The sequence below is a fragment of the Entelurus aequoreus genome, linkage group LG13 (genome assembly GCF_033978785.1).
Source record: "Entelurus aequoreus isolate RoL-2023_Sb linkage group LG13, RoL_Eaeq_v1.1, whole genome shotgun sequence".
NCBI classification, from domain to species: Eukaryota; Metazoa; Chordata; class Actinopteri; order Syngnathiformes; family Syngnathidae; genus Entelurus; species Entelurus aequoreus.
The window spans coordinates 59,078,778-59,101,650 of record NC_084743.1 but is presented as its reverse complement, the minus strand read 5'-3'; the positions used below and the strand labels follow the sequence as shown (position 1 = coordinate 59,101,650).

The window sequence follows — 22,873 nt, the reverse complement described above, 5'->3', positions numbered from 1 at the left end:
TGCATGAAAACACTCCTACAAAAATCGCACATTGGATGGTTTAGTAAGTAAGAATGATTTTAGTTATATTGTAAAACTTACAAACGTTGCTTGGAGTGATGCATGAAGAATCTTTAAGAGTAGAAACGGTATGGACACTTATTTCTGATTCACGGCATCAAACATGCATGAGAACACTCCTACATAAATCGCACATGGGACAGTTTAGTAAGTAAGAATGGTTTTAGTTATATTGTAAAAGTTACAAACGTTGCTTGGAGTGATGAATGAATAATCTTAAATAGTAGAAACGTTATGGACACTTATTTCTGATTCACGGCATCAAATATGCATGAAAACACTCCTACAAAAATCACACATAGGATGGTTTAGTAAATATGAATTGTTTTAGTTATATTGTAAAACTTACAAACATTGCTCGGAGTGATGAATGAAGAATCTATACGAGTAGACCCGCTATGGACACTTATTTCTGGTTTACGGCATCAAATATGCATGAAAACACTCCTACATAAATCGCACATGGGACGGTTCAGTAAGTAAGAATGGTTTTAGTTATATTGTAAAACTTACAAACGTTGCTCGGAGTGATGAATGAAGAATCTATACGAGTAGACCCGCTATGGACACTTATTTCTGGTTTACGGCATCAAATATGCATGAAAACACTCCTACATAAATCGCACATGGGACGGTTCAGTAAGTAAGAATGGTTTTAGTTATATTGTAAAACTTACAAACGTTGCTTGGAGTGATGCATGAAGAATCTTTAAGAGTAGAAACGTTATGGACACTTATTTCTGGTTTAGGGCATCAAAACAGGAACTCATCTAAAAGATGGCGCCATAGCACAAACAACAACACACCATATCCGTCCCTTGCTTGGGTTTATTGTGAACTATTGAACACAAAACATTATGGGCATTAGTGAAAAAAAAAGATATATATTTATAAGCCTCGGGGTTCAAAATCTAGGAAAAAAACTAGCGGCTTATCGTCCGGAATTTACGAGATGGGAGTGTGGCGGGACGAGTTCCTCCAGTGAACTGTTTTGTCTTTATCTTATCTGAGACAGTCCGTGGCGACAGCACAGTCCTGCCGAGTGAGTGGAGATAGATGGAGGAGGAGTGCGTGCTCACCCTTCTATCGCTCCTCGTCTATTACCAGTGTCTGAGAGAGAGAGTGCCACGTGACGGATGGTTGGCTCCACACTCTATTCCCCCTTCTCCTCCATTTTTTCTCCACCTGGTTACTCTGCCTGTACGTCTACAATCTTACTTATTGTGTCATTTTTTGTTTTTTTGGGGATATATTCGTGCAACCTTTTAAATTATGGCATTGCTTGAGATACGTCTGCAAAACTTCAATTTTAAATGACAATCAGATCCCCTGTGAGAATCCTACCCATTAAGGAATTAACCCAAGCAACAGGAAAAAAAAAAAAAAAAGAAAAAAAAACATGCCTGAGATTAGTCAGCATAACTACAATTTTCAATGACAATCAGATCCCCTGTGAGAATCCTACCAATTAAGGAATTAACCAAGCAACAGGAAAAAAAAAAAAAAAAAAAAGCTTGAGATACGTCCGCAAAACTACAATTTTCAATGACAATCAGATCCCCTGTGAGAATCCTACCAATGAAGCATTAACCCAACCACCAGCAAAAAAAACAAAACAAAAAACCATGCTTGAGATTCGTCCGCATAACTACAATTTTCGATGACAATCAGATCCCCTGTGAAAATCCTATCAATTAAGGAATTAACCCAAGCAACAAGGGAAAAAAAAAAATTAAAACAAAAATTAAAATAAAATAAAAAACTACCTTGACATACATCCGCAAAACTAAAATTTTCAATGACAATTAGATCCCCTGTGAGAATCCTACCAATGAAGCATTAACCCAACCACCAGGAAAACAAAAAAAAAACATGCTTGAGATTCGGCCGCATAACTACAATTTTCAATGACAATCAGATCCCCAGTGAGAACCCTATCAATTAAGGAATTAACCCAACCACCAGGAAAAAAAAAAAAAACAATAAATATATATATATATATATATATATATATATATATATATATATATATATATATATATATATATATATATATATATATATGCTTGAGATACGTCTGCAAAACTAAAATTTTCAATGACAATCAGATCCCCAGTGAGAATCCTACGAATGAATTATTAACCCAACCACCATGGAAAAAAAATAAAACAAAACAAAACAAAACAAAAACTAAAATGCTTGAGATACGTCCGCAAAACTACAATTTTCAATGACAATCAGATCCCCTGTGAAAATCCTACCAATGAAGCATTAACCCAACCACCGAGTAAAAAAACAAAAAAAAAACAAGCTTGAGATATGTCCGCAAAACTACAATTTTCAATGCCAATCAGATCCCCTGTGAGAATCCGATCAATTAAGCAATTAACCCAAGCAACAAAGAAAAAATAAAAATAAAAATAAAATAAAAACATGCTTGAGATATGTCCGCAAAACTACAATTTTCAATGCCAATCAGATCACCTGTGAGAATACTATCAATTAAGCAATTAACCCAAGCAACAGGAAAAATAAAAAATAAATAAAATAAAAAAACATGCTTGAGATATGTCCGCAAAACTACAATTTTCAATGCCAATCAGATCCTCTGTGAGAATCCTATCAATTAAGCAATTAACCCAAGCAACAGGAAAAAAAAAAAAAAAGCATGCTTGAGATATGTCCGCAAAACTACAATTTTCAAAGACAATCAGATCCCCTGTGAAAATCCTATCAATTAAGCAATTAACCCAAGCAACAGGAAAAAAAACAACAAAAAAAAACATGCTTGAGATATGTCTGCAAAACTACAATTTTCAATGCCAATCAGATCCCCTGTGAGAATCCTATCAATTAAGCAATTAACCCAAGCAACAGGAAAAAAAACAAAAAAAAAACAACATGCTTGAGATATGTCCGCAAAACTACAATTTTCAAAGACAATCAGATCTCCTGTGAGAATCCTACCCATAAAGCAATTAACCCAAGCAACAGGAAAAAAACAAAAAAAAACATGTCTACAAAACTACAATTTTCAATGCCAATCAGATCACCTGTGAGAATCCTATCAATTAAGCAATTAACCCAAGCAACAGGAAAAAAAAAAAAAAAAAAAAAAACAGGTATCATGTGTGAGAAGATAATACTGTATCATCTCCTTCTTTGTCGGAATTATCAGGTCCTATTAGACCGGTCGGGCATTCTTTAGGTGAGGGATGAGGCAAACACTAACTCACACCCACTCTATACCGTATGTCACCCGTCTTGCTTTTTGTTGTTGAGCAGAAGCCTGTTGGGAAATAAATGAAATAAATAAAACATCCAATGGTGCTCCGAGGTGTAATTACGACAGCAGGAGCCGAGAGCAGCTTGATTGGCGGCACATATTTAGTCACAGCCGTGGTAAAATGAACAGGCAGATGATTGCTCATGGAGTTACACATCTGAAAAAAAAAAAATCATTTTAAAATCTAAGCATGGGTGCAGACCTCCAATGAAGTAATGCACGGGAAATAACTTGGTGTTTGCAATGTAGTAGATCTCCCTACAAATCCACCCTCCATATTTGCAAGTGACTGTTTACGGTTAATTTTAAAGGAAACTAACAAAAAAAAAATCAGCTATAGAATGAAATGATTGCCCACTACTCAGATTTCTGACGGTATCTTAAAGGGGAACTGCACTTTTTTCAAGCAAGGCTATTTACGTTCGTTGTAATCCTTCTTTGTGTGGACATCGTTGATTGACCTGTCATGTACGGATGTACTTTGTGGAGGCCGTAAGTTTTTGCTGTCGTCCAGCATTCTGTTTCTGTTTACTTTGTAGCCAGTTCAATTTTACTTTTGTTTTGTGTTTGCAAGCAAGGCTATTTACGTTTGTTGCAATCCTTCTTTGTGTGGACATGGTTGATTGTCCTGTCATGTACGGATGTACTTTGTGGAGGCCGTAAGTTTTTGCTGTCGTCCAGCATTCTGTTTCTGTTTACTTTGTAGCCTGTTCAGTTTTACTTTTGTTTTGTTTTAGAAAGCAAGGCTATTTACGTTCGTTGCAATCCTTCTTTGTGTGGACATTGTTGATTGTCCTGTCATGTACGGATGCACTTTGTGGAGGCCGTAAGTTTTTGCTGTCGTTCAGCATTCTGTTTCTGTTTACTTTGTAGACAGTTCAGTTTTACTTTTGTTTTGCATAGCCATTTGCATTGTCCTTTCCCTTTCCCTTTTGTTCATTTTTGGTTTGAGCATCTATTTTTTTTTTACCCCACCCAGGGCTCTTTTGTATGTGGATATACAGTGGGGGGGGGGAAAGTCCATATTTTAGTGAAGGTTTGTTTACTTTGAACAGAATAAAAAGTGCTATACAGTAGTTGTATCAAACAAACATAACAAAGGGTGATGAATCAACTTTCTGTTTGGAAACAAACTGAACTGTGCTGTATGCGCTGCTCTGCCAAAACACACGAACATAAGCCACTACGGTGCCCTCACTAATAATCGGAAATCACAAAAAAAAAAATAAATTTAATCCTTAACTTCAACAAAAATATTACAATAATGAACATTTAAAAAAGTTAAATCTACTTACATTAACATTGGCAAGGAGCAGGGGAGAAATCAGTACACGGGGAGAGAGAAGAAAGGCGGCAGGGCGGTGGTGTCTCTTCCTCCCAGTGAAATAGGTCTGCTCTGGCATATTTTTCCAAAAAAGTCCAGCCTCATCCCAATTAAAACTTGCTGTAGTATGATGCCTGCTTTGTTGGGGTGGGGTGAATCGGTTTAGTAGAGCGGCCGTGCAAGCAACTTGAGGGTTCCAGGTTCGATCCCCGCTTCCGCCATCCTAGTCACTGCCGTTGTCCTTGGGCAAGGCACTTCACCCACCTGCTCCCAGTGCCACCCACACTGGTTTAAATGTGACTTAGATATTGGGTTTCACTATGTAAAAGCGCTTTGAGTCACTAGAGAAAAGCGCTAATATAAATATAATACGGTGCCCTTACAAATAATCAGAAATCACCCAAAAATATATTTTTTAAATCCTTAACTTCAACAACAATATTACAATGATGAACATTTAAAAAAGTTAAATCTACTTACATTAACATTGGCAAGGAGCAGAGGAGAAAGCAGTACACGGGGAGAGAGAAGAAAGGTGGCAGGGCGGTGGTGTCTCTTCCGCCCTGTGAAATAAGTCTGCTCTGGCATGTTTTCCAAAAAAGTCCAGTCTCATCCCAATTAAAACTTGCTGTAGTATGATGCCTGCTTTGTAGGGGCGGGGTGAATTGGTTTGGTAGAGCGGCCGTGCAAGCAACTTGAGGGTTCCAGGTTCGATCCCCGCTTCCGCCATCCTTGTCACTGCCGTTGTCCTTGGGCAAAACACTTCACCCACCTGCTCCCAGTGCCACCCACACTGGTTTAAATGTAACTTAGATATTGGGTTTCACTATGTAAAAGCACTTTGAGTCACTAGAGAAAAGCGCTAAGATAAATACAATACAGTGCCCTCACAAATAATCAGAAATCACAAAAAAAAATAAAAAATTAATCCTTAACTTCAACAACAATATTACAATAATGAACATTTAAAAAAGTTACATCTACTTACATTAACATTGGCAAGGAGCAGAGGCGAAAGCAGTACACGGGGGGGAGAAGAAAGAGGGCAGGGCGGGGCCATGTGTGTGTGGAAAGGTAGTGTCTCTTCCTCCCTGTGAAATAGGTCTGCTCTGGCATATTTCCAAAAAAGTCCAGCCTCATCCCAATTAAAACTTGCTGTAGTATGATGCCTGCTTTGTTGGGGTGGGGTGAATCGGTTTGGTAGAGCGGCCGTGCAAGCAACTTGAGGGTTCCAGGTTCGATCCCCGCTTCCGCCATCCTAGTCACTGCCGTTGTCCTTGGGCAAGACACTTCACCCACCTTCTCCCAGTGCCACCCACACTGGTTTAAATGTAACTTAGATATTGGGTTTCACTATGTAAAAGCGCTAATATAAATATAATACGGTGCCCTCACAAATAATCAGAAATCACAAAAAAAAAAAAAAATGTAATCCTTAACTTTAACAACAATATTACAATAATGAACATTTAAAAAAGTTAAATCTACTTACATTAACATTGGCAAGGAGGGTTCCAGGTTCGATCCCCGCTTCCGCCATCCTAGTCACTGCCGTTGTCCTTGGGCAAGGCACTTCACCCACCTGCTCCCAGTGCCACCCACACTGGTTTAAATGTAACTTAGATATTGGGTTTCACTATGTAAAAGCGCTAATATAAATATAATACGGTGCCCTCACAAATAATCAGAAATCACAAAAGAAAAAAAAATGTAATCCTTAACTTCAACAACAATATTACAATAATGAACATTTAAAAAAGTTAAATCTACTTACATTAACATTGGCAAGGAGGGTTCCAGGTTCGATCCCCGCTTCTGCCACCCTAGTCACTGCCGTTGTCCTTGGGCAAGACACTTCACCCACCTGCTCCCAGTGCCACCCACACTGGTTTAAATGTAACTTAGATATTGGGTTTCACTATGTAAAAGCGCTAATATAAATATGATACGGTGCCCTCACAAATAATCAGAAATCACAAAAAAAAATAAAAATGTAATCCTTAACTTCAACAACAATATTACAATAATGAACATTTAAAAAAGTTAAATCTACTTACATTAACATTGGCAAGGAGGGTTCCAGGTTCGATCCCCGCTTCCGCCATCCTAGTCACTGCCGTTGTCCTTGGGCAAAACACTTCACCCACCTGCTCCCAGTGCCACCCACACTGGTTTAAATGTAACTTAGGCTGTACAGGTTCGCTGTACAGAGCACAGGGACCGAACCAGGGTTTAGGCAGTCCATGGTCACGTGCCTTGCCATTTACTTGGTTCCTATTTGGCACATGCATCACTAATCATTCCTAGAAATGTTCTTGCATAACTCACTGCTGGACTGACGAGCACATGGCAGACGTAACCTTGCGCCTCTTCTGGCAGAGGTTACCACAACATTTGGAAGCCGGAGGGGCTGCGGCGACCACTGTCCACATATCAGCGGCATCATTAACAGTCAGTGTCCGCTGCGGACTGCGGCAATGCGTCATGTGACTTGTCCGCCTGCGTTTGTTGTTTAGTCATGTTTCAGTCCTCCGCCCCTATGCGGCTCCTTTTATGTACTTGGTGCACGGCCTTCAAAAGGCAACCTGCCGCGGTAAAGAACTTCAAATAGATTTAATTGAGACCTTGCCAGGCAGATGTGGGCTTTGCCTGGTCACGTGACGAACACAAGTGCCGGTTGTCAAAGAGTCAAAGGAGTGGAGAAATACACTTTGCCTTGGTGACACAACTAAGTCAGTGTGGCTTGTTTGTTTTATGTCAATCAATACTAATGTTTTGTTGAGAGTAATCAGGTGCTGCACAGTAGGGATGGGCCTTAGATATCATCATCAGTCTTTATTGCAGACCTTAAAGGCCTACTGGAATGACACTTTTTTATTTAAACGGGGATAGCAGATCCATTCTATGTGTCATACTTGATAATTTCGCGATATTGCCATATTTTTGCGATATTGCATAAATTTGTGGATGAGGAACGTGAGAGTGAAGGACTAGAGTGCAGTGCAGGACGTATCTTTTTTCGCTCTGACCGTAACTTAGGTACAAGCTGGCTCATTGGATTCCACACTCTCCTTTTTCTATTGTAGATCACAGATTTGTATTTTAAACCACCTCGGATACTATATCCTCTTGAAAATGAGAGTCGAGAACGCGAAATGGACATTCAGTGCCTTTTATCTCCACGACAATACATCGGCGAAATGCTTTAGCTACGAGCTAACGTGATAGCATCTTGCTTTAACTGCATATAGAAACAAAAGAAATAAACCCCTGACTGGAAGTATAGACAGAAAATCAACAATACTATTAAACCGTGGACATGTAAATACACGGTTAATGCTTTCCAGGCTGGCGTAGGTTAACAATGCTGTGCTAACGACGCCATTGAAGCTAACTTAGCAATCAGACTGCACAGAGCTATGCTAAAAACATTAGCTCTCCACCTACGCCAGCCAGCCCTCATTTGCTCATCAACACCCGTGCTCACCTGCGTTCCAGCGATCGGCAGAAGGACGAAGGACTTCACCCGATGCGTTTGGCGGCCCGGAGACGTAGGAAGTCAAGGTGAAGTCGGCGGCTAGCGCGGCTAGCGCGGCTAGCGCTCCAACAAAGTCCTCCTGGTTGTGTTGCTGTAGTCCGCTGCTAATACACCGATCCCACCTACAACTGTCTTCTTTGCAGCCTTCATTGTTCATTAAAAAAATTGCAAAAGATGTCCAGAATACTGTGGAATTATGAAATGAAAACAGAGCTTTTTGTATAGGATTCTACGGGGTACCATAACTTCCGTTACTCGGACTTCGTCACGCGCATACGTCATCATACCGCGATGTTTCAGCCGGATATTTCCCGGGAATTTTAAAATGTCACTTTATAAGTTAACCCGGCCGTATTGGCATGTGTTGCAATGTTAAGATTTCATCATTGATATATAAACTATCAGACTGCGTGGTCGGTAGTAGTGGCTTTCAGTAGGCCTTTAAAGGCCTACTGGAATGACATTTTCTTATTTAAACGGGATAGCAGATCCATTCTATGTGTCATACTTGATCATTTCGCGATATTGACATATTTTTGCTGAAAGGATTTAGTAGACAACGTCGACGATAAAGTTCGCAACTTTTGGTCGCTGATAAAAAAAGCCTTGCCTGTACCGGAAGTAGCGTGACGTCGCAGGTTGAAAGGCTGCTCACATTTCCCCATTGTTTACAATGCAGCGAGAGCGATTCGGACCGAGAAAACGACGATTACCCCATTAATTTGAGCCAGGATGAAAGATTTGTGGATGAGGAACGTGAGAGTGAAGGACTAGAGTGCAGTGCAGGACGTATCTTTTTTCGCTCTGACCGTAACTTAGGTGCAAGCTGGCTCATTGGATTCCACACTTTCTCCCTTTTCTATTGTGGATCACGGATTTGTATTTCAAACCACCTCGGATACTATATCCTCTTGAAAATGAGTGTCGGGAACGCGGAATGGACATTCACAGTGACTTTTATCTCCATGACACACTTGCCAACCCTCCCGTTTTTAGCGGGAGAAAGAATCCCGGTATTCAGCGCCTCTCCCGAAAACCTCCCGGCAGAGATTTTCTCCCGACAAACTCCCGGTATTCAGCCGGAGCTGGAGGCCACGCCCCCTCCAGCTCAATGCGGACCTGAGTGGGGACAGCCTGTTCTCACGTCCGCTTTCCCAGCAGCTTGCCTGCCCAATGACGTCATAACATCTACGGCTTTTAGAGAGTAGAGTGCACAACAAGGAGAGAGAGTTCTTGGTTTCTTATGTGGGTTTATTGTTAGGCAGTTTCATTAACGCCCTCCCAGCGCGGTAACAACACACAACAACAGCAGTCACGTTTAGTCTACCGTAAAGCAGTTCGTCTGCCGTAAACAGCAATGTTGTAACACTCTTAAACAGGACAATACTGCCATCTACTGGATAGCCTGCAGAACACTGAAATTCAAGTATGTCTTTTATTTATATGTATAATAAAATAAAAAAAATAAAAAAATATATACATAGCTAGAATTCACTGAAAGTCAAGTATTTCATACATAAATATATATATATATATATATATATATATATATATATATATATATATATATATATATATATATATATATATATATATATATATATATATATATATATATATATATATATATATATATATATATATATATATATTATATATATATATGAAATACTTGATTTGGTGAATTCTAGCTGTAAATATACTCTCCTCTAACCACGCCCTTAGCCACGCCCCAACCCCCCACACACACACCTCCCGATATTGGAGGTCTCAAGGTTGGCAAGTATGCTCCATGACAATACATCGGCGAAGCACTTTAGCTACGGAGCTAACGTGATAGCATCGGGCTTAACTGCAGATAGAAACAAAAGAAATAAACCCCTGACTGGAAGGCTAGACAGAAAATCAACAATACTATTAAACCATGGACATGTAACTACACGGTTAATGCTTTCCATCCTGGCGAAGCTTAACAATGCTGTTGCTAACGACGCCATTGAAGCTAACTTAGCTACGGGACCTCACAGAACTATGCTAGAAACATTATCTATCCACCTACGCCAGCCAGCCCTCATCTGCTCATCAACACCCGTGCTCACCTGCGTTCCAGCGATCGACGGCGCGAGGAAGGACTTCACCCGATCATCGATGCGGTCGGCGGCTAGCGTCGGATAGCGCGTCTGCTATCCAAGTCAAAGTCCTCCTGGTTGTGTTGCTGCAGCCAGCCGCTAATACACCGATCCCACCTACATCTTTCTTCTTTGCACTCTTCATTGTTCATTGAACAAATTGCAAAAGATTCACCAACACAGATGTCCAGAATACTGTGGAATTTTGAGATGAAAACAGAGCTTTTTTGTATTGGATTCAATGGGGTACCAATACTTCCGTTTCAACCATTGACGTCACGCGCATACGTCATCATACATAGACGTTTTCAACCGGAAGTTCCCCGGGAAATTTAAAATTGCACTTTATAAGTTAACCCGGCCGTATTGGCATGTGTTGCAATGTTAAGATTTCATCATTGATATATAAACTATCAGACTGCGTGGTCGGTAATAGTGGCTTTCAGTAGGCCTTTACGATCCAGTAAACATATAAAAAGACAAGACAATTAATTAAAAACAAAACAATAAAACATAAATCCCAAATGTCAGTTTCTGACATACACAGGTGTGCCAATGGTTCCACAGACCAGATGAGTATACCTAACATAACTGCGGCCAGGGTTCGTTATCACAGTGATTATGTCATTTTCAGACTCAGATGCCCTACACCAGTGGTGTCCAAAGTGCGGCCCGGGGGCCATTTGCGGCCCACAGGTAAATTTTTAACGGCCCCATGACACATTCTAAAAATACCATAAAAAAAAAAAAAAAACATAAAAAGTGGTATAAAAGAGCAAACAGGTGAAATGTAACAAGAAAATGTTGCAATGTTGACTCTAATAACACAAAGCTGCCATGCAGGCTGTTTCTTTCTTTAAAAAAAAAATAATGAATCAAAATCAATGTCATTATGAATTATTGACCTATTCAAGGCTCCAATTACGTCACATTAAATATTCCACTTTGAGATATTTTTGGGGAAAATGTTGCATATTTTGTGTTTGCCATATAAAATACTAAGCTTTTTTTCAAAATTTTTTTAAAGAAGGGCCTAAAACGAACAAAAAAAACATAAACAACAATAAAACTTATAATTGACGGACAGATCTGAAGTTGATCTCGAGATTATTGTGTTGAAAATAAAATAAATTATAATTTATTTTTTAACACTTTAATGAGTCTGACCCTTTTGGATCCCCAATCATTTTAGTGGGGATTTAGTTTTTAAGTGTCATTGCTCAAAAAATAATAATGAATTAAAATCAATGTTGTTATGAGTTATTGACCTTTTTAAGGCTCCAATTATTGTATAATCTAAAATATTCCACTTAAAATTTTTATTGGGTGAAAATATTGCATACTTTGTGTTTTTTCCATAAAAAAATGGATTTTTTTGGGACAAAAAGAGCACACAACTTAAATCTTTAACAACGTTATATTGACAGATAGACTTAATGTTGATCTCGAGATTTAAACCTCGAATAATAATAATAATAATAATTAGGGATGTCCGATAATGGCTTTTTGCCGGTATCCGATATGCCGATATTGTCCAACTCTTTAATTACCGATACCGATATCAACCGATACCGATATCAACCGATACCGATATCAACCGATATATACAGTCGTGGAATTAACACATTATTATGCCTAATTTGGACGACCGGGTATGGTGAAGATAAGGTACTTTTTAAAAAAATGAATCAAATAAAATAAGATAAATAAATTAAAAACATTTTCTTGAATAAAAAAGAAAGTAAAACAATATAAAAACAGTTACATAGAAACTAGTAATTAATGAAAATTTGTAAAATTAACTGTTAAAGGTTAGTATTATTAGTGGACCAGCAGCACGCACAATCATGTGTGCTTACGGACTGTATCCCTTGCGGACTGTATTGATATATATTGATATATAATGTAGGAACCAGAATATTAATAACAGAAAGAAACAACCCTTTTGTGTGAATGAGTGTGAATGAGTGTAAATGGGGGAGGGAGGTTTTTGGGTTTTTTGTATCTTGTGTTTTTTATGTGGATTTAATAAAAAAAACAAAAAAACAAAAAAAAAACAAAAAAAAAACATACTGATAATAAAAAAAAACGATACCGATAATTTCTGATATTACATTTTAACGCATTTATCATCTCTAATAATAATAATACTAAATAACAACAATTGTTTTATATTTTTTTGACCAAAACCCTTTGGGGTTCCCGGGATCAAGCCTGAGTGGAGGCCTAAATGTATATTTTTTATACATATATTGTATTGGTTTTTGAAATAAAACAATTTCAAAATGGCCCCCGCTTGCTTTGATTTTTCAGTGTGCGGCCCTTAGTGGAAAAAGTTTGGACACCCCTTCCCTACACATAAACTTCTACATAAGGTTGCGTAGCAACGCTGAGAAAGTGGGCACCCCAACACTAACAAACATCTGGCTTGCACTGGAGCTTATACTTTACCCACAGGGGGGCAGTATACAGGGGAGTGCAATAGGCTCTGAATAAGTTTATCTTCACGTCATTCGTACAATAATAAAATGTATTTCTCAGCATGTTAGCTTGGGCATACAGCATACGCCGCTGTCTGTATAGGTCATCAGCATCACCCAATAGATCAGTAATGATGATACTTAGTTTTATCACACACACTCAGCACCTGTCCTGACAGATGGAACGAAGGAAAAGAGAGGTCCTTGTCTTCTCTTGTTCTGCATATCATGATGACACTCTTTTTGGCATTATACAAACCCCGTTTCCATAGGAGTTGGGAAATTGTGTTAGATGTAAAAATAAACGGAATACAATGATTTGCAAATCTTTTTCAACCCATATTCAGTTGAATGCACTACAAAGACAACATATTTGATGTTCAAACTCATAAACTTTATTTATTTTTTTTGCAAATAATAATTAACTTAGAATTTCATGCCAAAGTAGTTGGGAAAGGGCATGTTCACCACTGTGTTACATGGCCTTTCCTTTTAACAACACTCAGTGAACGTTTGGGAACTGAGGAGACACATTTTTGAAGCTTCTCAGGTGGAATTCTTTCCCATTCTTGCTTGATGTACAGCTTAAGTTGTTCAACAGTCCGGGGGTCTCCCTTGTGCTATTTTAGGCTTCATAATGCGCCACACATTTTCAATGGGAGACAGGTCTGGACTACAGGCAGGCCAGTCTAGTACCCGCACTCTTTTACTATGAAGCCATGTTGATGTAACACGTGGCTTGGCATTGTCTTGCTGAAATAAGCAGGGGCGTCCATGGTAACGTTGCTTGGATGGCAACATATGTTGCTCCAAAACCTGTATGTACCTTTCAGCATTAATGGCGCCTTCACAGATGTGTAAGCTACCCGAGTCTTGGTCACTAATACACCCCCATACCATCACACATGCTGGCTTTTCAACTTTGCGCCTATAACAATCCGGATGGTTCTTTTCCTCTTTGGTCCGGAGGACACGACGTCCACAGTTTCCAAAAACAACTTGAAATGTGGACTCGTCAGACCACAGAACACTTTTCCACTTTGCATGAGTCCATCTTAGATGAGCTCAGGCCCAGCGAAGCCGACGGCGTTTCTGGGTGTTGTTGATAAACGGTTTTCGCCTTGCATAGGAGAGTTTTAACTTGCACTTACAGATGTAGCGACCAACTGTAGTTACTGACAGTGGGTTTCTGAAGTGTTCCTGAGCCCATGTGGTGATATCCTTTACACACTGATGTCGCTTGTTGATGCGGTACAGCCTGAGGGATCGAAGATCACGGGCTTAGCTGCTTACGCGCAGTGATTTCTCCAGATTCTCTGAACCCTTTGATGATATTACGGAGCGTAGATGGTGAAATCCCTAAATTCCTTGCAAAAGCTGGTTGAGAAAGGTTTTTTCTTAAACCGTTCAACAATTTGCTCACGCATTTCTTGACAAAGTGGTGACCCTCGCCCCGTCCTTGTTTGTGAATGACTGAGCATTTCATGGAATCTACTTTTATACCCAATCATGGCACCCACCTGTTCCCAATTAGCCCGTTCACCTGTGGGATGTTCCAAATAAGTGTTTGATGAGCATTCCTCAACTTTATCAGTATTTATTGCCACCTTTCACAACTTCTTTGTCACGTGTTGCTGGCATCAAATTCTAAAGTTAATGATTATTTGCAACAAAAAAAAAAAGTTTATCAGTTTGAACATCAAATATGTTGTCTTTGTAGCATATTCAACTGAATATGGCTTGAAAATGATTTGCAAATCATTGCATTCTGTTTATATTTACATCTAACACCATTTCCCAACTCATATGGAAACGGGGTTTGTAGTTTTAAAACCAAACTGATTGTCAGCAGTGGTAAGAAAAGCGCTTAAGCGGTCTAATAAAATGCTCTCTATAGCTTTAGAAAGTATGCTTGCAAGTGCAATAGGCCTGTAATTCTCCATGCTTCCCACCTTACCTGCCTTGTCCTTGATGACCGGCACCAGAGTGACAGCCATCATGGAGTCAGGCAGCAGCCCGCGTGACATCAGGCCTGTTAAACAGATGGAAAGCAGGAATGCTACTCTGGGGCTCGCATGTTTCAGGTGTTCTGCAGTTCTATGATCAGGGCCACTGGCTTTATTATCAGCTAGCTGGGATATTGCCTGCAGCACCTCACTTACAGAGACTCCAACAGTTGTGGATGCTGCCTATATCCAAGGGCTCACTTTTAACACAATTAAAAAGTGCAGAATAATGCTGCCTCCATTTCTCAGCTATGTTATCAGCTCCAGCTACACCCTCAATTGTGCATGGCAGGGACATACTGCCTCCGTTCAATGTTTTCACCTCTTTCCGGAATCTAACTGATATTGCAGTTAAGGAGTTTCTCAGCCAATGAGTCAGCTCTCATCGTGTGCTCATTTCGAATGACAAATCGAATGGCAGATTGTGTACCTAGAATGTGTGAGCTTCTTACGATCTAGTACTGGACATATATATATATATATATATATATATATATATATATATATATATATATATATATATATATATATATATATATATATATATATATATATATATATATACACTACCGTTCAAAAGTTTGGGGTCACATTGAAATGTCCTTATTTTTGAAGGAAAAGCACTGTACTTTTCAATGAAGATAACTTTAAACTAGTCTTAACTTTAAAGAAATACAATGTGGTAAATGACTATTCTAGCTGCAAATGTCTGGTTTTTGGTGCAATATCTACATAGGTGTATAGAAGCCCATTTCCAGCAACTATCACTCCAGTGTTCTAATGGTACAATGTGTTTGCTCATTGGCTCAGAAGGCTAATTGATGATTAGAAAACCCTTGTGCAATCATGTTCACACATCTGAAAACAGTTTAGCTCGTTACAGAAGCTACAAAACTGACCTTCCTTTGAGCAGATTGAGTTTCTGGAGCATCACATTTGTGGGGTCAATTAAACGCTCAAAATGGCCAGAAAAAGAGAACTTTCATCTGAAACTCGACAGTCTGTTGTTGTTCTTAGAAATGAAGGCTATTCCACAAAATTGTTTGGGTGACCCCAAACTTTTGAACGGTAGTGTATATATATATATATATATATATATATATATATATATATATATATATTAGGGCTGCAACTAACGATTAATTTGATAATCGATTAATCTGTCGATTATTACTTTGATTAATCGATAAATAATCGGATACAAGAGACAAACTACATTTCTATCCTTTCCAGTATTTTATTGAAAAAAAAAACAGCATACTGGCACCATACTTATTTTGATTACTGTTTCTCAGCTGTTTGTACATGTTGCAGTTTATAAATAAAGGTTTATTTAAAAATTAAAATTAAAACAAATAAAAATTTAAAAAACATTGCCTCTGCGCATGCGCATACATAGATCCAACGAATCAATGACTAAATTAATCGGCAACTATTTTTATAATCGATTTTAATGGATTTAATCGATTAGTTGTTGCAGCCTTAAAGTATATATATATATATATATATATATATATATATATATATATATATGTATATATATATATATATATATATATATATATATATATATATATATATATATATATATATATATATATATATATATATATATATATATATATATATATATATATATATATATATATATATATATATATATATATATATATATATAATTTTTTTTAAATGTATTTATTTTTTTATTTTAATTTTTAAATAAACCTTTATTTATAAACTGCAACAAGGGCTGCAACAAGAGCTGCAACAACTAATCGATTAAAATTGATTATTAAAATAGTTGCCGATTAATTTAGTCATCGATTCGTTGGATCTATGCTATGCGCAGTTTTTATTTTATTTTATTTAATAAACTTTTATTTATAAACTGCAACATTTACAAACATCTGAGAAACAGTAATCAAAATAAGTATGGTGCCAGTATGCTGTTTTTTTTTCAATAAAATACTGGATATGATAGAAATGTAGTTTGTCTCTTTTATCCGATTATTAATCGATTAATCGAAGTAATAATCGACAGATTAATCGATTATCAAATTAATTGTTAGTTGCAGCCCTAATATACTGTATATATATATATATATATATATATATATATATATATATATATATATATATATATATATATATATATATATATATATATATATATATATATATATATATATATATATATATATATATATATATATATATATATATATATATATATATATATATATATATACACACACACACACAAATATATAAATATATACATATATACATCCATAAATATATATATAAAAAATATATATGTATTCTGTCCAATAGAAAAACAAGCCGCAAATAGCCCCCTGGCATAGCTCATGGGACTAATTATGATTACATATTCATATTCATAACACCATTTAAGAAGTAGCATTGTCATTTAAGGTCTGTGTGGCAGCTGTCATTTTCATTGCGACATCCAAGTTTCTGGTTATCTTGTCAGCGCGCGTCAACATGGTGCAGGGAACTCTCTGCAGATGTAGAACATTGGAACCTTGTCACTGGACATTGTGGTATTGACTGACCTGTCACTGTGTTGTGTGCTCAGCTACTTAGCATCCTCTCATGAGATGCTGGGGGGGAATTATCCAACTAAAGCTTGCAGGGACGCTTGTCGGTCTGTGACAGCGGAATTGATCTATACTCCTACACCAGTGACCGGTCACTTGACACGGCTGCACCACAAACGACGCTGTAGGAAACGTAGCTTATTTGGCGCCATCGATCAATCAATCAATCAATCAATGTTTATTTATATAGTCCTAAATCACAAGTGTCTCAAAAGGCTGCACAAAGCCCACATAAGGGAAAGGAAAAACTCACAACCCAGTGGGACGTCGATGTGAATGACTATGAGAAACCTTGGAGAGGACCGCATATGTGGGTAACCCCCCCACCCCCCCTTCTAGGGGAGACCGGATGCAATGGACGTCGAGTGGGTCTAGCATAAGATTGTGAAAGTCCAGTCCATAGTGGATCTAGCATAATAGTGAGAGTCCAGTCCATAGTGGATCTAACATAATAGTGAGAGTCCAGTCCATAGTGGATCTAACATAATAGTGAGAGTCCAGTCCATAGTGGATCTAGCATAATAGTGAGAGTCCAGTCCATAGTGGATCTAACATAATAGTGAGAGTCCAGTCCATAGTGGATCTAACATAATAGTGAGAGTCCAGTCCATAATGGATCTAGCATAATAGTGAGAGTCCAGTCCAAAGTGGATCTAACATAATAGTGAGAGTCCAGTCCATAGTGGATCTAACATAATAGTGAGAGTCCAGTCCATAGTGGATCTAACATACTAGTGAGAGTCCAGTCCATAGTGGATCTAACATAATAGTGAGAGTCCAGTCCATAGTGGATCTAACATAATATTGTGAGAGTCCAGTCCATTGTGGATCTAACATAACAGTGAGAGTCCAGTCCATAGTGGATCTAACATAATACTGTGAGAGTCCAGTCCATAGTGGATCTAACATAATATTGTGAGAGTCCAGTCCATAGTGGATCTAACATAATAGTGAGAGTCCAGTCCATAGTGGATCTAACATAATATTGTGAGAGTCCAGTCCATAGTGGATCTAACATAATAGCGAGAGTCCAGTCCATAGTGGATCTAACTCAATAGTGATAGTCCAGTCCATAGTGGATCTAACATAATAGTGGGAGTCCAGTCCATAGTGGATCTAACATAATAGTGAGAGTCCAGTCCATAGTGGATCTAACATAATAGTGTGAAAGTCCAGTCCATAGTGGATCTAACATAATATTGTGAGAGTCCAGTCCATAGTGGATCTAACATAATAGTGTGATAGTCCAGTCCATAGTGGATCTAACATAATAGTGTGAAAGTCCAGTCCATAGTGGATCTAACATAATAGTGTGAGAGTCCAGTCCATAGTGGATCTAACATAATAGTGAGAGTCCAGTCCATAGTGGATCTAACATAATATTGTGAGAGTCCAGTCCATAGTGGATCTAACATAATAGTGTGAAAGTCCAGTCCATAGTGGATCTAACATAATAGTGTGAGAGTCCAGTCCATAGTGGATCTAACATAATAGTGAGAGTCCAGTCCATAGTGGATCTAACATAATAGTGTGGGAGTCCAGTCCATAGTGGATCTAACATAATAGCGAGAGTCCAGTCCATAGTGGATCTAACTCAATAGTGATAGTCCAGTCCATAGTGGATCTAACATAATAGTGGGAGTCCAGTCCATAGTGGATCTAACATAATAGTGAGAGTCCAGTCCATAGTGGATCTAACATAATAGTGTGAAAGTCCAGTCCATAGTGGATCTAACATAATAGTGAGAGTCCAGTCCATAGTGGATCTAACATAATAGTGTGAGAGTCCAGTCCATAGTGGATCTAACATAATAGTGAGAGTCCAGTCCATAGTGGATCTAACATAATAGTGAGAGTCCAGTCCATAGTGGATCTAACATAATATTGTGAGAGTCCAGTCCATAGTGGATCTAACATAATATTGTGAAAGTCCAGTCCATAGTGGATCTAACATAATAGTGAGAGTCCAATCCTTAGTGGATCTAACATAATATTGTGAGGGTCCAGTCCATAGTGGATCTAATATAATAGTGAAAGTCCAGTCCATAGTGGATCTAACATAATATAGTGAGAGTCCAGTCCATAGTGGATCTAACATAATAGTGAGAGTCCAGTCCATAATGGATCTAATATAATAGTGAGGGTCCAGTCCATAGTGGATCTAACATAATATTGTGGGAGTCCAGTCCATAGTGGATCTAATATAATAGTGAGAGTCCAGTCCATAGTGGATCTAACATAATAGTGAGAGTCCAGTCCATAATGGATCTAATATAATAGTGAGGGTCCAGTCCATAGTGGATCTAACATAATATTGTGGGAGTCCAGTCCATAGTGGATCTAACATAATAGTGAGAGTCCAGTCCATAGTGGATCTAACATAATAGTGTGAGAGTCCAGTCCGTAGTGGATCTAACATAATATTGTGAGAGTCCAGTCCATAGTGGATCTAACATAATAGTGTGATAGTCCAGTCCATAGTGGATCTAACATAATAATGTGAGAGTCCAGTCCATAGTGGATCTAACATAATAGTGAGAGTCCAGTCCATAGTGGATCTAACATAATATTGTGAGAGTCCAGTCCATAGTGGATCTAACATAATAGTGTGAGAGTCCAGTCCATAGTGGATCTAACATAATAGTGAGAGTCCAGTCCATAGTGGATCTAACATAATATTGTGAGAGTCCAGTCCATAGTGGATCTAACATAATATTGTGGGAGTCCAGTCCATAGTGGATCTAACATAATAGTGAGAGTCCAGTCCATAGTGGATCTAACATAATAGTGTGAGAGTCCAGTCCGTAGTGGATCTAACATAATATTGTGAGAGTCCAGTCCATAGTGGATCTAACATAATAGTGTGATAGTCCAGTCCATAGAGGATCTAACATAATAATGTGAGAGTCCAGTCCATAGTGGATCTAACATAATAGTGAGAGTCCAGTCCATAGTGGATCTAACATAATATTGTGAGAGTCCAGTCCATAGTGGATCTAACATAATAGTGTGAGAGTCCAGTCCATAGTGGATCTAACATAATAGTGAGAGTCCAGTCCATAGTGGATCTAACATAATATTGTGAGAGTCCAGTCCATAGTGGATCTAACATAATAGTGTGAAAGTCCAGTCCATAGTGGATCTAACATAATAGTGTGAGAGTCCAGTCCATAGTGGATCCAACATAATAGTGAGAGTCCAGTCCATAGTGGATCTAAATAAATATTGTGAGAGTCCAGTCCATAGTGGATCTAACATAATAGTGTGAAAGTCCAGTCCATAGTGGATCTAACATAATAGTGTGAGAGTCCAGTCCATAGTGGATCTAACATTATAGTGAGAGTCCAGTCCATAGTGGATCTAACATAATAGTGTGAGAGTCCAGTCCATAGTGGATCTAACATAATAGTGGGAGTCCAGTCCATAGTGGATCTAACATAATAGTGAGAGTCCAGTCCATAGTGGATCTAATAAAATAGTGAGAGTCCAGTCCATAGTGGGGCCAGCAGGAGACCATCTCGAGCGGAGACGGGTCAGCAGCGCAGAGATGTCCCCAACCGACACACAGCCGAGCGGTCCACCCCGGGTCCAGACTCTGGACAGCCACGGCTACCTAACCGCTAACTACACTACGTTGCTGTTGGGATGCAGTTGTGTGATTGCCAGATGGAAAAGTGTGATTCCTCAGTCCAGAGAAGGCGTCTCCACTGCTCTAGAGTCCAGTGGCGACGTGCTTTACACCACTGCATCCGACACTTTGTATTGGACTTGCTGAAGTATGGCTTAGATGCAGCTGATCAGCCATGGAAACCCATTCCATGAAGCTCTCTGCGTACTGTACGTGGGCTAATTGGAAGGTCACATGAAGTTCGGAGCTCTGTAGCAACTGACTGTGCAGAAAGTCTTTGCACTATGCGCTTCAGCATCCGCTGACCCATTCTCTGTCAGTTTACCTGGCCTACCACTTGGTGGCTGAGTTGCTGTTGTTCCCAAACTCTTCACTTTTCTTATAATAAAGTTGACTTTGGAATATTTAGGAGCGAGGAAATTTCACGACTGGATTTGTTGCACATGTGGCATCCTATGACAGTTCCACGCTGGAAACCACTGAGAGCGGCCCATTCTTTCACACATGTTTGTAGAAACAGTCTCCATGCCTAAGTGCTTGATTTGATACACCGGGCCAAGTGATTAGGACACCTGAGTCTCATCATTTGGATGGGTGGCCAAATACTTTTGGCAATATAGTGTATGCAAGTCCAAGACAGACATTAAATGGCGATAGTGGTGTGTTTTGTTGTTGTATTGTTGCGCTCTAAAAAGTGTTAATACTTTAAGTAATTTGTTAATTTATATTAGCATCAAGCGGGCGCATTTTTGGTAAAGTGGAGCGTTTTTTGTTTTTTTAGTCAATTGTGTTTTTGGCATTGAAGGTTGCAACATTACCCAGAGGTAGTTTGGTGGATTGATTGATTGATTGATTGATTGAAACTTTTATTAGTAGATTGCACAGTACAGTACATATTCCGTACAATTGACCACTAAATGGTAACACCCGAATACGTTTTTCAACTTGTTTAAGTCGGGGTCCACGTTAATCAATTCCTGGTACAAATACACTACTGTTCAAAAGTTTGGGGTCACCCAAACAATTTTGTGGAATAGCCTTCATTTCTAAGAACAAGAATAGACTGTCGCGTTTCAGATGAAAGTTCTCTTTTTCTGGCCATTTTGAGCGTTTAATTGAGCCCACAAATGTGATGCTCCAGAAACTCAATCTGCTCAAAGGAAGGTCAGTTTTGTAGCTTCTGTAACAAGCTAAACTGTTTTCAGATGTGTGAACATGATTGCACAAGGGTTTTCTAATCATCAATTAGCCTTCTGAGCCAATGAGCAAACACATTGTACCATTAGAACACTGGAGTGATAGTTGCTAGAAATGGGCCTCTATACACCTATGTAGATATTGCACCAAAAACCAGACATTTGCAGCTAGAATAGTCATTTACCACATTAGTAATGTATAGAGTGTATTTCTTTAAAGTTAAGACTAGTTTAAAGTTATCTTCATTGAAAAATAAGGACATTTTAATGTGACCCCAAACTTTTGAACGGTAGTGTATATACTATCAGCATAATACAGTCATCACACTAGTTAATCATCAGAGTATATACATTTAATTATTTACATTGTTTACAATCCGGGGGGTGGGATGTGGAGGGGGTTGGGGCGGTGGGAAAGTTCAATGTCAGAAGTGGGATTTGAACCCACGCCTCCAACTGGAGACTAGAATTCCCAAGCAGGGAAGGTGTGACCTTGAGTCTGGCGCCTTAGACCACTCAGCCATCCTGACATGGAGTGATCGCCAAGAGGCGAGATGCGAAGTGCCGGCAACCGGGCGTGACGTCATGCGCACCCCAGGCGCCGT

The 22,873-nt window shown here is 38.6% G+C and overlaps 1 protein-coding gene and 1 non-coding gene across 4 annotated transcripts in view; one reads left to right on the top strand and one right to left on the bottom strand.

Moving 5' to 3' along the window:
* zgc:172282 (leucine-rich repeat and fibronectin type III domain-containing protein 1-like protein) overlaps nt 1–22,873 on the top strand; it is a 532,113-nt gene that overhangs the window by 24,033 nt on the left and 485,207 nt on the right. The gene's annotated exons all lie outside the window — the stretch shown is intronic.
* trnal-caa (transfer RNA leucine (anticodon CAA)) lies at nt 22,692–22,798 on the bottom strand. The gene is made up of 2 exons: nt 22,761–22,798; nt 22,692–22,737 (listed from the first exon to the last, which is right to left on the bottom strand). It is a non-coding gene; the product is annotated as a tRNA-Leu (tRNA).